This window comes from Tetrao urogallus (assembly GCF_951394365.1).
Source record: "Tetrao urogallus genome assembly, chromosome: 14".
NCBI classification, from domain to species: Eukaryota; Metazoa; Chordata; class Aves; order Galliformes; family Phasianidae; genus Tetrao; species Tetrao urogallus.
The window spans coordinates 1,315,273-1,332,006 of NC_136827.1; the positions used below are offsets into that span (position 1 = coordinate 1,315,273).

General features: G+C 54.0%; 2 pseudogenes across 2 annotated transcripts; both read left to right on the forward strand.

Annotated features, from left to right (window-relative positions):
• Window positions 1-1,424: 1,424 nt before the first annotated feature.
• On the forward strand, window positions 1,425-4,467 carry LOC306951697 (protocadherin gamma-A5 pseudogene; annotated as a pseudogene). The gene is made up of 2 exons: window positions 1,425-4,316; window positions 4,462-4,467. The product of its transcript is annotated as a protocadherin gamma-A5 pseudogene (transcript).
• Window positions 4,468-12,122: 7,655 nt separating this feature from the next.
• Window positions 12,123-15,165, forward strand: LOC306951698 (protocadherin gamma-A5 pseudogene; annotated as a pseudogene). Its single transcript has 2 exons — window positions 12,123-15,014; window positions 15,160-15,165. The product of its transcript is annotated as a protocadherin gamma-A5 pseudogene (transcript).
• The last annotated feature ends 1,569 nt before the right edge of the window (window positions 15,166-16,734 follow it).

The following is a 16,734-nucleotide window of genomic DNA, read 5'->3' on the forward strand; positions in this document are numbered from 1 at the left end:
ATGCTGCTTGAACTGTCGGTGACTTTGGAGTGCTGCAGAGATGGCTTCTTAAAGCAGAGTTGTGTCAGTGCAACGATACCCTGCAGCAGGGTCCCCCTGATGGGACGCCTGGAAGTTTGTTTCTTTACATCTAGAAGCAGAAATGTAATGTAGAGCCAAACGAGCAGCTTGCAGGAAAAGGTTTTTGGAGAACAGTGTCGTGGTCATGTATGCATTCTGAAGTATTAGCAGCAGATCATCAAGCATTCAACATGCCCATCACCTCTGATATACCTGTGGCATGCTGGCTACTCGGGACCATGTCACAAACTGGGCAGGGGGGCTTGTGTTCAATCCCACCATGTTCATGTTGGTGTCTTCCCTCGGAGGTCTGGAGCACAAAGCCAACCCTGTGAAAGGGTTCAGGGGAGATCCTGGCTCCTGCAACATAGAATTGCAGAATCACCAAGATTGGAAAAGACCTCTAAGATCATTCAGTCCTACCGTCCACCTATCAGCAATGTTTTCCATGGAATGGTTTCCCTCAGTACAACATCTAAACGTTTCTTGAACGCCTCCATTGATGGTGCCTCCACCCCCTCCCTGGGCAGCCCAATGCAGCCTCTGACTTCTCAGAGATGTATTTCCTAACATCAAAACCGAATCTCCAGTGGCACAACTTGGAACCATTCCCTCCAGTCCTATTGCTTGTTGTATGGGAGAAGAGGCTGCTTTTCACCTGACCACAACCTGCCTGCAGGTAGTGTGGAGAGTTCCTTACACAACACAGTGTTTGTTCCATGCCGTCTGTTCAGGATCTCATTGAATCCAAAGGGCAGCCATTCAGTTTTTCAAATTTCTCCGAATTAGATTCAAACTGAATGTGCAGTCATTGCTCCCAGAAATGCAGACAGTCTGAAATGGACAGGAGCACGATGTGTGAACCAGGGAAGCAGACAAACTGTCTGAATAACCATGGCAGTTCACAGTGGTTTGGTATGGGAAATCCAGTTTCTGTTGCTGTTGGATATGCACGTGGCACAAGGCATCCCTTTCCCATGTCGCATAGAGACCGTGCAGGGCTTTTGTCTAGGCTGTTGACATAGAATCTAGAGAAATCTATCTGGACTCCGTGACTTGTAAAGTGCTGGAAAGCTGAGGAAGATTTTCAATCGGAAGAACTGCAAGAAAGGTCGTTGGAGTTCCCGAAGGAGATAGACCTTGTGCAAAAACGAGGGGAGACTCAGAAGTATTTAATGAAGGAATGAAGATTCTCCCTACTCACTGCTAGAAATAACGACCTGCAGGGGAACTCTGCACTTTCGCTCTAATCATAAAAACCTTGCAGAATAAAAGAAGTATGTTTTCTCACTGGAGGGAATGAAGACTGGAAGAAGCAAAGCGTTATTTCCATGTTGCAGCGGCAGAGGCAGCGGCGTTGCTCAGTGGAGCCGTGCGTGCAGTGCCGGGCGTCGGCTGCGGGCGCCGCTGTTCACCGCGGAGGAGAGGAAGGAGCGGAGCGCTGCAGGCAGCCCCGCCCGCTGCGGCCCGGCTCGCTCGCTCGCTCGCTGGCTGTGTCGGCATCCGGGCGGCTGCGAGCGGCCCCGCGGTGCGGAGCGGTGCTGCAGCGAGACGGAGGGGCGGCGGGAGCGGTCGGCAGCGGACGCCGAGCCGGAGCCGGAGCCGGAGGAGAAGGCGAGAGAGAATTGAAAGAAGAATCAGAAGTCGGAGCGGCTGGGCAGCGGCGGTGGTTCGTTGGCGGCGGTTCCGTGCGGGAGATGTGCGCGGCGAGAGAAGGGCGGTGGTGCCGGAGGCAGCGGGCGCTGCTGTGGTGCGTGTTGGTGTCGGCGTGGGAGGCGGCGTGGGGGCAGCTGCGCTACTCGGTGCCCGAGGAGCTGCCGAAGGGCTCGTTCGTGGGCGACGTGGCCGAGGAGCTGGCGCTGGAGCCGGCGGCGCTCGGCGGGCGCGGCGCCCGCGTGGTGTCCCAAGGCAGGACGCAGTATTTCGCTCTGCATGCGAGCAGCGGCCACTTGGTGACGGCCGAGAGGATCGACAGGGAGCAGCTGTGCGAGAGCGAACCCCGATGCGTGCTGCGCTGCGAGCTGATCGTGGAGGGCGAGATGAAGGTTTATTCTGTAACAGTAGAGATCATGGACATTAATGACAACGCGCCAAGCTTCAAGAAGTTGGAGCTGGAGCAGAAAATGAGCGAGATGACCGCCACGGGGACACGATTTCCCTTACCTAAAGCTCATGACCCGGACGTGGGTGTGAATTCCCTGCAGAGCTACGCGCTGAGCGGCGACGAGCACTTCTCGCTGTCGGTGCAGGCGGGAGGCGACGGCGAGAAGCGTCCCGAGCTGGTGCTGGCGAAGGCGCTGGACCGGGAGGAGGCGGCGTTTCACGAGCTGCTGCTGAGGGCGAGCGACGGCGGCGATCCGTCGCGGACGGGCACGGCGCGCATCCGCGTGGCTGTGCTGGACGCCAACGACAACGCGCCCGCGTTCAGCCAGGCGGTGTACACGGTGCGAGTGCCCGAGGACGTGCCCGTGGGCTCCACGCTGCTCAGCGTCACCGCCACCGACACCGATGAAGGAACCAATGGAGATGTAGAGTATTCATTTCCAGAGATTTCAGATAAAGCTTCGAATATATTCTATCTTGAGCCAAAATCGGGAGCGATTAAGTTGGTGAGGAACCTGGACTTCGAGGTCTGCAGTTTCTATGAACTCGGAGTGCACGCGAGGGATGGCGGTGGGCTTTCTGACACGGCGAAGGTGTCGATCTCGGTGACGGACGTGAACGACAACGCGCCCGAGATTTGGGTGCGTTCGGCGCTGAGCGAGATCTCGGAGGACGCGGCGCCGGGGACGGTGGTGGCGCTGTTGCACGTGCAGGACCGCGACTCGGGCGCGAACGGGGAGGTGCGGTGCAGCCTGGGCGAGAGCGTGCCGTTCCGTCTGGAGCGGGCGCTGGACGACTACTACAGCGTGGTGACGGCGCGGGAGCTGGACCGCGAGCGGGCGTCGGAGTACAACGTGACGGTGCGGGCGGCGGACGGCGGGTCGCCGGCGCTGCGGAGCGGCGCGGTGCTGGCGCTGCGGGTGCTGGACGTGAACGACAACGCGCCGGTGTTCGCGGAGGCGCGCTACAGCGCGCGTCTGTCGGAGAACAACGCCGAGGGCGCGCTGGTGCTGACGGTGCGCGCGTGGGACGCGGACTGGGGTCCGAACGCGCGCGTGCGCTACGGGCTGCGGGAGGGGCGGCTGCGGGGCGCGCCGCTGTCGTCGTACGTGTCGGTGCAGGCGGAGACGGGCGCGCTGTACGCGCTGCGCTCGTTCGACTACGAGGAGGTGCGCGAGGTGGAGCTGTGGGTGCGGGCGGAGGACGGCGGCTCGCCGCCGCTGAGCAGCAACGTGTCGGTGCGGCTGCTGATCGCGGACGAGAACGACAACGCGCCGCAGGTGCTGTACCCGCCGGCGTCGGCGGCGGCGCCGGGTGCGGGTGCGGGTGCGGGCGCGTGGAGCTGGGCGGGCGTGGAGCTGGCGCCGCGTTCGGCGGAGCCCGGCGCGCTGGTGGCCAAGGTGGTGGCGGTGGACGCGGACGCGGGGCAGAACGCGTGGCTGTCGTACGAGCTGGCGAAGGCGACGGAGCCGGGGCTGTTCCGCGTGGGGCTGCAGAGCGGCGAGGTGCGCACGGCGCGCTCGCCGCTGGCCCGCGACGCGGCCCGGCACAGCCTGGTGGTGGTGGTGAAGGACCGGGGCCGGCCGGCGCTGTCGGCCACGGCCACGCTGACGGTGGTGCTGGCCGAGAGCGTGGCCGAGCTGCTGTCGGAGCTGGGCAGCGCGGCGGCGCCGGCCGAGCCCGCGCTCGGCCTGACGCGCTGGCTGGTGCTGGCCGTGGCGGCCGTGTCGTGCCTCTTGGTCGCCTCGCTGCTGCTGCTGCTGGCGCTGCGCCTGCGGCGCCGGCGGCTTTCGCGGCCGGCCGCGGCGCCTTCGGCCGGCGGCGCGTGGCGCGGCGTGCCGGCCTCGCACTTCGTGGGCATCGACGGCGTGCGCGCCTTCCTGCGCTCCTACTCGCACGACGTGTCGCTCACCGCCGACTCGCGCAAGAGCCAGCCGCGCTGCGCGGGCGGCAGCTGCTGCGACACGCTCCCGGCCCGGCCGCCGCCCGACGAGGCCGCGCCGCCGCGCGGGGAAGACGCTGCCGCGCACCGCGCCGCCGAGCCCGACGCCCTCACGGTGAGTGCTGCCACCGCGCCGCCTCCACACTGCCTCCCTTTCTTCCCTTCCTCTCCTTTCTCTTGTCCCTTTGCGTTTAACGTTGCCTGTTGTCGCGTTTGCCCTCCTTGCTTCAGCCTTCCTTTTTTTGTGGGACTGCTGGCTTTGTTCATCTCTCTTCCCTCTTTTGTGTCCTCATTTTCTCTGTTGTTTTTTGTCAACGTCCCTAGTTTGCAGTTTTGTTCCTCTCTCGCTTGTGCAGCGGTAGTGACAGTGCCGTAGCCAGAGGCGTGTCGAGAGGTTCTATTCGGTTCTTGTGAATTGTTTGCACTTTCACCGCCTCCTTTCAATTCGTGCCGTTTCTGCCCCTGTCATTTTCACCCGAAGGGAAGCGACTCAGTCGTCAGATAAACTGTATGCGTAATAGATTCCTTATCTTAAATCTCATTGTGAGTTTGTTTGCATGTCAATGTTGACAAGTCAAACACTGTAGCTTTTGATGTCGTTCCTTCCTTTTTGAGCTAAGCCTCACTTTTCATTACCTGCATCAGTAATTAGAAACGAGTTCCATATCTGCTGAGACCGAATAAATGGCAGAGATCAGTTTTGGTTTTTTTTTTTATTATTTTCATGGGCTGATGCTGTGGCTCCCATATCAGTGATATCATGTAACAGCTGGAGGATCTCTTGCAATTGTCCTACTGGGTCTTAACGAGCTGTGTTGTAATGAAATGCCCAGAGTAGCAAATGATCTGAGTCATGTATCTCCTCTTTGTGTGGGCACAAAGGAACAACAGGGTTGTCACTTTCTAGAGATGATTGACTGAAGTGCTTTTTGCTAGCAGCATTTCTGCTGGTGTTGTCAACTTTCTTTTCTCTTTTCCTAATGGCTGCTCAGCAAATCGGATGAATCTCTATAGAGACAGGGCAGATGGAGGGTCTGAATTTCCTCTCTCTCATCTCTTTAGAGATGATAAGTATCTTAGTTCTTTGTATTTGTTGGGTATTTTTTGTTTTCTACTGTTGTTTAGTTTGAGTTTATGTATCTGATTGTTTTCATTTACGTGCAGGAGTGCTCAGTGACATAACCTGAGAAGGCTGGGCTCACTTCATTTTGTTTTATGTCATTGCTGGCTTTGTTTTCAAGGTCTGTTGCTCGGCCTCCATGGCCTGGTATCTTTCAAAGTCTGGAAGATCTGTTGAAATCACAGGACTGGGTGATGAAATGTCCATTCGTACCTGGAATATTTTCATCTGTCAGGCCTTCAACACGCTTCTGTTTCCTTCAGAAGTCATTGTAGGAAAAAAAAGAAAAGCTCTTTGTGCGGTAACAGATGCTGACATGTTGCATTCTGGCACTGAGGTTATTTTGCTGGGAAAGCTGGAATCTGAATCTGGTACAGGAACAGGAAATAGTTGAGTCAGTGCGGCTTTGTCAGGGCAGTGGTTTCCTTTCATACCTGGTGCTGAGACTTGTATCGTGTGCATCGTTATGCAGGTTTCGCTGTCCTTAGAGACAATGGCAGTCCCCTGAGAATATCGTTTCTGCTTGATAAAGTGTACGTAGAACAGTGCTGTATGGATAGAATGGCTTGTAATTGCTGCATGCCGTCTCAGTAATGGATTCCATTCTCCCTGTGACCTTGAGATGTGAAGCTCCTTCACAGTCGTCTGTGCACATTGAGGCCTGCACTTCCAGGCTGGATGTGGTTCATGTTTTCCATGTTTGGATGTAAAAGCATGTGTTGCATTTGGAAAAGCATGTATTGAACTGGAGGGAATCCTTCCTTCCTCTGTGAATGTCTCAGTCACGTGAAGATGGAGTTTTCTCTGTAAGTGAGAAGGAAGCAGAAGATGAATGGAAGTTGCATCCAGTGCCTCAGAAACCTAAGTGTCTGAAAGACCCCTGAGAAGGGGCTTAACCTACAGTTCTGTTATCTCTTGTGCCTCCAAGAGTGAGCCAGCTTTGGCTGCTGCCTTAAACTTTGCACTGATTGCAGATTTTAGTATCTTCCCAATCTGACGTGTGTTTATTGCCTAGGGCGATAGAGCCCTGAAATGATACATTAACGATCCCATGTATCATTTCTCCTTCCCTTTAAACTCTTTGCAAGCTTTCTGTGCACTGATCTGTTGAGGGAAGACCGTGCCATGGATGGGAGATGTTGAAGAAAAGACCTGGCAGCTTCCAAAATAGGCCGATGGGAAGCAACTTACAGTTTCCTAGTTTCTCTATGTTTCCAACAGTGAGCTTGCTTTGGCTGCCATCTTACCCTTTTGCATTGTTGGCAGAGTAGGAGGACGTGCCAAGAGCACATGTTTTGGGTGTGTAAAGTGAGGTGTTCTTGAAATGGAATGATAACGACCCTATATATAACTTCTGCTTTCCATTGAAGCTTTTCACAACCTCTCTGCACGATGCCGAGGGTACAAATGTCCTTGTATCCACCCTTGACACATCTTTGCACATGTAGTGGAAAAATGGGCTGGGCTGCTGCTTCTTTGAAGCTGTTTGTTATCAACAAATATTGAAGACAATCATAGGAGAATAATTGGGAACGTCGTGGGGATGCTGTGTGTGCAGAACTTGTGGAGGAAAGAGGATTTTTTGAATGCTGAGTTCACAGGAATGGAGCAGACCCTGCGAGCAGGTAACTGGTATGGTAAGAGATACTTTGTGGGTTGATCACCTTGTCTCCATGTTGAATGACATTTGCTGACAGTGAAGCAGGAGATCTGAGCTGTGGCTGGTAAGTCTTTCACTTGTCAGATTGGCCTCCCTTGTTGTCAAAGTTTAATCTGGTACTCAGTGTGGAAGAGAGCCCTCAGTAGACTGGAATAGCTGGCTTAAGTGATTTCAGCAGTCAGGAAAAGGACTTGGATGTGCTGAAGTTTCTTTCAGCTGTCACTCAATGACGTGCTGTTGCTAGGAGCTGACAGCCTGCTTCATGTTGGATGTATGCATGGTGCAAGAAGAGGTAGTGAGTGCAGAGCAAGGATGGTGAGTGGCTGGACTTGAATGTGAGCAGCAGGTGGGTCAGCAATGATGCTGTGTGGGCAGTGGTTTGATTTCATAGTTGTTGTCAAGACCTGTAATATTTATGCAACATATTTTTTCCCAGTTTCATCGTCTGGCATGGTAATGGTGATCCTCTGACGACAAAATTTTTCTCTGTATACAGAGTGATGCATATCTTTAACGTGTTATAAATCTTGGGAGAAGCCTCTAGGCTATTTAAGTGCAACATTGTGGTGAAGAGTTTTGTCAAAGCTGTAATTCTGTGTATAGGCCTTCTGCCCAGGGTGACTGTGTGCCACATTTCCCATCTTCTGAACAGAGCAGATGCATTTGGAAATGTAAAGGCTGTGATGCAGGAACTCTTGGCCTTCCTTGAGCAAGTCTCAACAAACACATAAAGGCAGAATGTCTTGTGTGAAAAACCTGGGATTGAATCCATCCTGGATTTGGTTGTTAGAGTTCGGGTAGGATGGTTAGGTTGAGGTTGGTCTTGAAGATCTGGAAAGTCTTTTCCATTCTGATCAATTCTATGATTCTATGTTTTCTTGAAATAATTTGAAAAAATGCCCATCTTCTCTCTTTTTCATCTGAAGTTTCATATTCACCGAGGTTGAGCAGGAGAGTTGGAAACTTTATGAGAGTTGTTGAAATATTCCTAAAATGAAATTGTGTGCTGTGTAGTTGAGGGGAGGAATTTAGGGCCCTAGCTGCAAGTTGAAAATCTTTAAGTTCGAGGTGTTGTGGGTTTGGATTTTAGTGCTTACAGAGAAGACCACCAATCTTTCTTGAAGAGTTGCCCTGTGCTGCTTGACTGCTGGAAGCATTTCCTGGCCTTATGTCCATGTTCATATGTTGAATTCGAAATGGCAGCAAAAATGGTGGTTGTGTTTTCTTTACTTCTTAGTTCTGTGTTGTCTGTTCATGAGACTTGTTCACGTCAGCCACTGGCTGGGTATTGCAGGAGAGCCAGAGCTGGAGTAGAATGCCAGAGATGTGCAGGTAACTCTGCTCTCCTCCTTTTTTATTTCTCTGCTGCCGAGGTAAATCTTAACAGATTGCAAAGATCCCTTAGAATGGTGGACAGGAGGGAGTCGATTCCGTACTTTGCGTAGAGCTGTCAAGGCTGAGAGTTTAGGTTTGAGTTCACGTTTGCTGCTAAGGCCTGTGCCATTTCTGCTACGATCCTGGTTTCCTTGTCCATAGAGACAGTACTGGTTCCCTGAGAATCTTGTATTTAGCAGAAGCTGCATATGTAGAGCAGATCTGAGAAATGAAAGAGCTGGGATGCAGCTGGAGGCACTGACTTCTGCGATGTTGAAGGCAAAAAAGAACGGAAGAGTGGTGTGGGGGAATGTGTCCCCTACAAACACTGATGTAGGGCCATGCCAGATGCACTGTAGTGCTGTCATTTTACACCAGCATGTACACCTGGGTGACTCTCTCTAATGGGATACAGTTTCCTTCAGAGCAGGTACCGTGGTATTTTCTTCTCACGTATGTGTAGGTACTGTGAGAAACACAGTCAAAATCAAAGATTTCTAGTTAGTCAAAGATCTTAGTGATCACAGCAAGGTTCATTGATTATTGGAATAACGGACACACGTCCCCTACTGGCAAGGGAGAAATTGCACCCCAGCCAGTGAAATTCATGCTGCTCTGTACCCTGGCCCCGGCTCAGGTAATACCCCTCCTGGCACTCTTTGGTTGTGTCTCAGGATCCCAGTCTTCCCAATGCTGTTGCCGTGGTACATGCCTATATAAGGATTGTTACTAAACTGTTGTCTTTAGGTACGCTTTGTTCTTTGAAACATTGCAGATATCTCCAGTATGCCCAAGTTAGCTCATCCATTCTGCTTTGTACTTTGATCGGAGGGAGATATTTCAAAGTTGGCAGCTCCGCTCTGTCCTGTGCTGGGCTCTCCCCATCCTGCGTATTTTCCTTATCTTGTGCTGTCTCAGTCCTTCCTGAGTTAGTACACCCCATTCTCAACTTCAATCTATTCATCAGCTTTGTTTTAAATAAATAACATATGCAAGAGATTCACAAGAGTATTGCAAGTTCAGTAAAGGCCTACTCTACACCCAGACAATACTAGAGACAACTGTTTCACAGGAAGCTTACAAATCCAGTAAGGGCCTGCACTACATACAGAAAATACTGTAAACTTCCACTGCAGAAGCACAGTCTACCTCTCACAGTCTCTTGTTAGAAGTTGAAGTGAAATGAAAGCAAGGTTTTTGTCTATTCCAGACTGCAGGAGTGCAGTGATACAAGTGGGAACCCTCGGGTGCAGACTGCCCTGGCAAAGAATGGCAGAAATCGTTTCTCCTTCACTTCCTTGCTCACTTGTACATGCAATCATTTTTCATAGGTCACGGAGTATTCTTATCTTCTTGCAACTTAGAGGTTCACAGGAAGTACAAGAGCAAAGGCCGGCCTTAAAATAGGGAGACTGGTGGTCAGCAGTGTGTTTGGCTGCAGCATGTTTTGATTGCTATGTTGTGTCAAGGTCTGTGCCTGTTTCATTAAGCCCCTTTCTTTCATGACACGGCAATCGCGAATGCCGATCTTGTTTGCGTGATCCTCCACCCAGCAGCACTGGATGTAAAATCATGGCATCAGAAAATGCAGCTTGAATTTTCATTGACTTGCAAGAGCGCTGTGAGAGAGCTTGTTAAGGCAAAGTTGTGTCAGTGCAGCTCTGCACCGCAGTAGTGCCTCTTCCATGGATCAGGCCTTTCTTCATAATTATTCTGATATATGGCTGAGCTACTGCTTAGCAGGAAGGAGTTTTGGAGAACACAGCCATGCTCTTCTACCCATTCTTGTAATCAAGAGGCATCAGAAGGTTATCCAGCATTGCATACACCCACAAACTCTTGAGGCCCTGCGGCATGCTAGCTACCAGGGGAAGTGAAACAGACTTGTCTGCAGTGCTTGTGGCCACCTCCTGTGGGTTGTTCTCATTTCTTGGAGGCCTGGAGGCACAGTCTGCCATCTCAGCGGGCTCAGGGAACTTCTGGCTCCTCTTCTGATCCGAAAAGGAGGAACTGCATGGATTGGGAACTCATCTTCCTGAAGCACTGGAGAAAAAGGGACCCTTCCCTGCACTATGACGTGTTATGGATACTGGGGAACAGTTTCTTGTAGTCTGCTGACATTGACACAACAATAGAAACCAGAGGTGAAAGTAGCACACCGTTGATCATGCAATCTGGAAAGGTGAGCAAAAATTAACTGCAGAATGAGTGAAGGAATAATTATAGAGTACCTGGTGGAGAGGCTGCTTCTGCGGATGTGAGATAATACTCAGAAGTCCTTTAAGTTGGAATTAAAAGTAGAATTCTCCTTGCAGCGTGTTGGAAAAGACAAATGGCAGAAGAGCACATTGCCATCGCCATGACCATGATGACGTTGGAGAAAGAAATAATTGTTTTGTCCCCTCCACGAAGAGCCTTGCTTACAAAAAGCAAATGAAGATGCTGCTTGAACTGTCGGTGACTTTGGAGTGCTGCAGAGATGGCTTCTTAAAGCAGAGTTGTGTCAGTGCAACGATACCCTGCAGCAGGGTCCCCCTGATGGGACGCCTGGAAGTTTGTTTCTTTACATCTAGAAGCAGAAATGTAATGTAGAGCCAAACGAGCAGCTTGCAGGAAAAGGTTTTTGGAGAACAGTGTCGTGGTCATGTATGCATTCTGAAGTATTAGCAGCAGATCATCAAGCATTCAACATGCCCATCACCTCTGATATACCTGTGGCATGCTGGCTACTCGGGACCATGTCACAAACTGGGCAGGGGGGCTTGTGTTCAATCCCACCATGTTCATGTTGGTGTCTTCCCTCGGAGGTCTGGAGCACAAAGCCAACCCTGTGAAAGGGTTCAGGGGAGATCCTGGCTCCTGCAACATAGAATTGCAGAATCACCAAGATTGGAAAAGACCTCTAAGATCATTCAGTCCTACCGTCCACCTATCAGCAATGTTTTCCATGGAATGGTTTCCCTCAGTACAACATCTAAACGTTTCTTGAACGCCTCCATTGATGGTGCCTCCACCCCCTCCCTGGGCAGCCCAATGCAGCCTCTGACTTCTCAGAGATGTATTTCCTAACATCAAAACCGAATCTCCAGTGGCACAACTTGGAACCATTCCCTCCAGTCCTATTGCTTGTTGTATGGGAGAAGAGGCTGCTTTTCACCTGACCACAACCTGCCTGCAGGTAGTGTGGAGAGTTCCTTACACAACACAGTGTTTGTTCCATGCCGTCTGTTCAGGATCTCATTGAATCCAAAGGGCAGCCATTCAGTTTTTCAAATTTCTCCGAATTAGATTCAAACTGAATGTGCAGTCATTGCTCCCAGAAATGCAGACAGTCTGAAATGGACAGGAGCACGATGTGTGAACCAGGGAAGCAGACAAACTGTCTGAATAACCATGGCAGTTCACAGTGGTTTGGTATGGGAAATCCAGTTTCTGTTGCTGTTGGATATGCACGTGGCACAAGGCATCCCTTTCCCATGTCGCATAGAGACCGTGCAGGGCTTTTGTCTAGGCTGTTGACATAGAATCTAGAGAAATCTATCTGGACTCCGTGACTTGTAAAGTGCTGGAAAGCTGAGGAAGATTTTCAATCGGAAGAACTGCAAGAAAGGTCGTTGGAGTTCCCGAAGGAGATAGACCTTGTGCAAAAACGAGGGGAGACTCAGAAGTATTTAATGAAGGAATGAAGATTCTCCCTACTCACTGCTAGAAATAACGACCTGCAGGGGAACTCTGCACTTTCGCTCTAATCATAAAAACCTTGCAGAATAAAAGAAGTATGTTTTCTCACTGGAGGGAATGAAGACTGGAAGAAGCAAAGCGTTATTTCCATGTTGCAGCGGCAGAGGCAGCGGCGTTGCTCAGTGGAGCCGTGCGTGCAGTGCCGGGCGTCGGCTGCGGGCGCCGCTGTTCACCGCGGAGGAGAGGAAGGAGCGGAGCGCTGCAGGCAGCCCCGCCCGCTGCGGCCCGGCTCGCTCGCTCGCTCGCTGGCTGTGTCGGCATCCGGGCGGCTGCGAGCGGCCCCGCGGTGCGGAGCGGTGCTGCAGCGAGACGGAGGGGCGGCGGGAGCGGTCGGCAGCGGACGCCGAGCCGGAGCCGGAGCCGGAGGAGAAGGCGAGAGAGAATTGAAAGAAGAATCAGAAGTCGGAGCGGCTGGGCAGCGGCGGTGGTTCGTTGGCGGCGGTTCCGTGCGGGAGATGTGCGCGGCGAGAGAAGGGCGGTGGTGCCGGAGGCAGCGGGCGCTGCTGTGGTGCGTGTTGGTGTCGGCGTGGGAGGCGGCGTGGGGGCAGCTGCGCTACTCGGTGCCCGAGGAGCTGCCGAAGGGCTCGTTCGTGGGCGACGTGGCCGAGGAGCTGGCGCTGGAGCCGGCGGCGCTCGGCGGGCGCGGCGCCCGCGTGGTGTCCCAAGGCAGGACGCAGTATTTCGCTCTGCATGCGAGCAGCGGCCACTTGGTGACGGCCGAGAGGATCGACAGGGAGCAGCTGTGCGAGAGCGAACCCCGATGCGTGCTGCGCTGCGAGCTGATCGTGGAGGGCGAGATGAAGGTTTATTCTGTAACAGTAGAGATCATGGACATTAATGACAACGCGCCAAGCTTCAAGAAGTTGGAGCTGGAGCAGAAAATGAGCGAGATGACCGCCACGGGGACACGATTTCCCTTACCTAAAGCTCATGACCCGGACGTGGGTGTGAATTCCCTGCAGAGCTACGCGCTGAGCGGCGACGAGCACTTCTCGCTGTCGGTGCAGGCGGGAGGCGACGGCGAGAAGCGTCCCGAGCTGGTGCTGGCGAAGGCGCTGGACCGGGAGGAGGCGGCGTTTCACGAGCTGCTGCTGAGGGCGAGCGACGGCGGCGATCCGTCGCGGACGGGCACGGCGCGCATCCGCGTGGCTGTGCTGGACGCCAACGACAACGCGCCCGCGTTCAGCCAGGCGGTGTACACGGTGCGAGTGCCCGAGGACGTGCCCGTGGGCTCCACGCTGCTCAGCGTCACCGCCACCGACACCGATGAAGGAACCAATGGAGATGTAGAGTATTCATTTCCAGAGATTTCAGATAAAGCTTCGAATATATTCTATCTTGAGCCAAAATCGGGAGCGATTAAGTTGGTGAGGAACCTGGACTTCGAGGTCTGCAGTTTCTATGAACTCGGAGTGCACGCGAGGGATGGCGGTGGGCTTTCTGACACGGCGAAGGTGTCGATCTCGGTGACGGACGTGAACGACAACGCGCCCGAGATTTGGGTGCGTTCGGCGCTGAGCGAGATCTCGGAGGACGCGGCGCCGGGGACGGTGGTGGCGCTGTTGCACGTGCAGGACCGCGACTCGGGCGCGAACGGGGAGGTGCGGTGCAGCCTGGGCGAGAGCGTGCCGTTCCGTCTGGAGCGGGCGCTGGACGACTACTACAGCGTGGTGACGGCGCGGGAGCTGGACCGCGAGCGGGCGTCGGAGTACAACGTGACGGTGCGGGCGGCGGACGGCGGGTCGCCGGCGCTGCGGAGCGGCGCGGTGCTGGCGCTGCGGGTGCTGGACGTGAACGACAACGCGCCGGTGTTCGCGGAGGCGCGCTACAGCGCGCGTCTGTCGGAGAACAACGCCGAGGGCGCGCTGGTGCTGACGGTGCGCGCGTGGGACGCGGACTGGGGTCCGAACGCGCGCGTGCGCTACGGGCTGCGGGAGGGGCGGCTGCGGGGCGCGCCGCTGTCGTCGTACGTGTCGGTGCAGGCGGAGACGGGCGCGCTGTACGCGCTGCGCTCGTTCGACTACGAGGAGGTGCGCGAGGTGGAGCTGTGGGTGCGGGCGGAGGACGGCGGCTCGCCGCCGCTGAGCAGCAACGTGTCGGTGCGGCTGCTGATCGCGGACGAGAACGACAACGCGCCGCAGGTGCTGTACCCGCCGGCGTCGGCGGCGGCGCCGGGTGCGGGTGCGGGTGCGGGCGCGTGGAGCTGGGCGGGCGTGGAGCTGGCGCCGCGTTCGGCGGAGCCCGGCGCGCTGGTGGCCAAGGTGGTGGCGGTGGACGCGGACGCGGGGCAGAACGCGTGGCTGTCGTACGAGCTGGCGAAGGCGACGGAGCCGGGGCTGTTCCGCGTGGGGCTGCAGAGCGGCGAGGTGCGCACGGCGCGCTCGCCGCTGGCCCGCGACGCGGCCCGGCACAGCCTGGTGGTGGTGGTGAAGGACCGGGGCCGGCCGGCGCTGTCGGCCACGGCCACGCTGACGGTGGTGCTGGCCGAGAGCGTGGCCGAGCTGCTGTCGGAGCTGGGCAGCGCGGCGGCGCCGGCCGAGCCCGCGCTCGGCCTGACGCGCTGGCTGGTGCTGGCCGTGGCGGCCGTGTCGTGCCTCTTGGTCGCCTCGCTGCTGCTGCTGCTGGCGCTGCGCCTGCGGCGCCGGCGGCTTTCGCGGCCGGCCGCGGCGCCTTCGGCCGGCGGCGCGTGGCGCGGCGTGCCGGCCTCGCACTTCGTGGGCATCGACGGCGTGCGCGCCTTCCTGCGCTCCTACTCGCACGACGTGTCGCTCACCGCCGACTCGCGCAAGAGCCAGCCGCGCTGCGCGGGCGGCAGCTGCTGCGACACGCTCCCGGCCCGGCCGCCGCCCGACGAGGCCGCGCCGCCGCGCGGGGAAGACGCTGCCGCGCACCGCGCCGCCGAGCCCGACGCCCTCACGGTGAGTGCTGCCACCGCGCCGCCTCCACACTGCCTCCCTTTCTTCCCTTCCTCTCCTTTCTCTTGTCCCTTTGCGTTTAACGTTGCCTGTTGTCGCGTTTGCCCTCCTTGCTTCAGCCTTCCTTTTTTTGTGGGACTGCTGGCTTTGTTCATCTCTCTTCCCTCTTTTGTGTCCTCATTTTCTCTGTTGTTTTTTGTCAACGTCCCTAGTTTGCAGTTTTGTTCCTCTCTCGCTTGTGCAGCGGTAGTGACAGTGCCGTAGCCAGAGGCGTGTCGAGAGGTTCTATTCGGTTCTTGTGAATTGTTTGCACTTTCACCGCCTCCTTTCAATTCGTGCCGTTTCTGCCCCTGTCATTTTCACCCGAAGGGAAGCGACTCAGTCGTCAGATAAACTGTATGCGTAATAGATTCCTTATCTTAAATCTCATTGTGAGTTTGTTTGCATGTCAATGTTGACAAGTCAAACACTGTAGCTTTTGATGTCGTTCCTTCCTTTTTGAGCTAAGCCTCACTTTTCATTACCTGCATCAGTAATTAGAAACGAGTTCCATATCTGCTGAGACCGAATAAATGGCAGAGATCAGTTTTGGTTTTTTTTTTTATTATTTTCATGGGCTGATGCTGTGGCTCCCATATCAGTGATATCATGTAACAGCTGGAGGATCTCTTGCAATTGTCCTACTGGGTCTTAACGAGCTGTGTTGTAATGAAATGCCCAGAGTAGCAAATGATCTGAGTCATGTATCTCCTCTTTGTGTGGGCACAAAGGAACAACAGGGTTGTCACTTTCTAGAGATGATTGACTGAAGTGCTTTTTGCTAGCAGCATTTCTGCTGGTGTTGTCAACTTTCTTTTCTCTTTTCCTAATGGCTGCTCAGCAAATCGGATGAATCTCTATAGAGACAGGGCAGATGGAGGGTCTGAATTTCCTCTCTCTCATCTCTTTAGAGATGATAAGTATCTTAGTTCTTTGTATTTGTTGGGTATTTTTTGTTTTCTACTGTTGTTTAGTTTGAGTTTATGTATCTGATTGTTTTCATTTACGTGCAGGAGTGCTCAGTGACATAACCTGAGAAGGCTGGGCTCACTTCATTTTGTTTTATGTCATTGCTGGCTTTGTTTTCAAGGTCTGTTGCTCGGCCTCCATGGCCTGGTATCTTTCAAAGTCTGGAAGATCTGTTGAAATCACAGGACTGGGTGATGAAATGTCCATTCGTACCTGGAATATTTTCATCTGTCAGGCCTTCAACACGCTTCTGTTTCCTTCAGAAGTCATTGTAGGAAAAAAAAGAAAAGCTCTTTGTGCGGTAACAGATGCTGACATGTTGCATTCTGGCACTGAGGTTATTTTGCTGGGAAAGCTGGAATCTGAATCTGGTACAGGAACAGGAAATAGTTGAGTCAGTGCGGCTTTGTCAGGGCAGTGGTTTCCTTTCATACCTGGTGCTGAGACTTGTATCGTGTGCATCGTTATGCAGGTTTCGCTGTCCTTAGAGACAATGGCAGTCCCCTGAGAATATCGTTTCTGCTTGATAAAGTGTACGTAGAACAGTGCTGTATGGATAGAATGGCTTGTAATTGCTGCATGCCGTCTCAGTAATGGATTCCATTCTCCCTGTGACCTTGAGATGTGAAGCTCCTTCACAGTCGTCTGTGCACATTGAGGCCTGCACTTCCAGGCTGGATGTGGTTCATGTTTTCCATGTTTGGATGTAAAAGCATGTGTTGCATTTGGAAAAGCATGTATTGAACTGGAGGGAATCCTTCCTTCCTCTGTGAATGTCTCAGTCACGTGAAGATGGAGTTTTCTCTGTAAG